Source organism: Capsicum annuum, chromosome 1, assembly GCF_002878395.1.
Source record: "Capsicum annuum cultivar UCD-10X-F1 chromosome 1, UCD10Xv1.1, whole genome shotgun sequence".
NCBI lineage: Eukaryota > Viridiplantae > Streptophyta > Magnoliopsida > Solanales > Solanaceae > Capsicum > Capsicum annuum.
The window spans coordinates 219,527,644-219,528,204 of NC_061111.1; the positions used below are offsets into that span (position 1 = coordinate 219,527,644).

The 561-nt window shown below is 36.2% G+C and overlaps 1 pseudogene; it reads right to left on the reverse strand.

Annotated features, from left to right (window-relative positions):
* Positions 1-561, reverse strand: part of LOC107853581 — a 24,906-nt pseudogene that overhangs the window by 14,513 nt on the left and 9,832 nt on the right.

Here is a 561-nt window from a genome sequence, read left to right on the forward strand (position 1 = left end):
GAGCTAAGTGAGTCATTTATATCAGCATGCATAATTTTATAAACTTTGATGATATTAAGATATTATTTTATATATGCATTGCACCCCCATATGCTCGGTATGTTTCCATGGCACTGACCCACATATTTGTATGTGAGCTACATTTTCTTGGAATGTAGGTACAAGGTATAGTGTACATCTTCAGATCCAGTCAGTTCGCGATGTCCAGTCAGCAGGTGATGAGTCCTTTTGATTCAAGGGCTTGAGTTAGTTATACAGTTCGAGAAGTGTTGTATTTTCTTTATCCAGTTGTATTGAGTTGGGATAGTCGGGAGTCATGACCCAACTACCTATAGTCAGTACTAGTAGAGGCTTCATAGACAGTCAATAGAAGTTGATGTATTCCGTTTCAGTTTTGGTTGTAAAAGCAGAGTTGTAATCTTGTAAATTTAGTTTTGTATCTATCATATTTAGAAAAGAGTTATTTTCCGCAGATTTGTATAGATTTATACTTTTTGTTCAGTTGCTTATGAGTTATGCCAGTAGAAGGGTTAGCTTAGGATCACAAGTGATCCCAAGCTA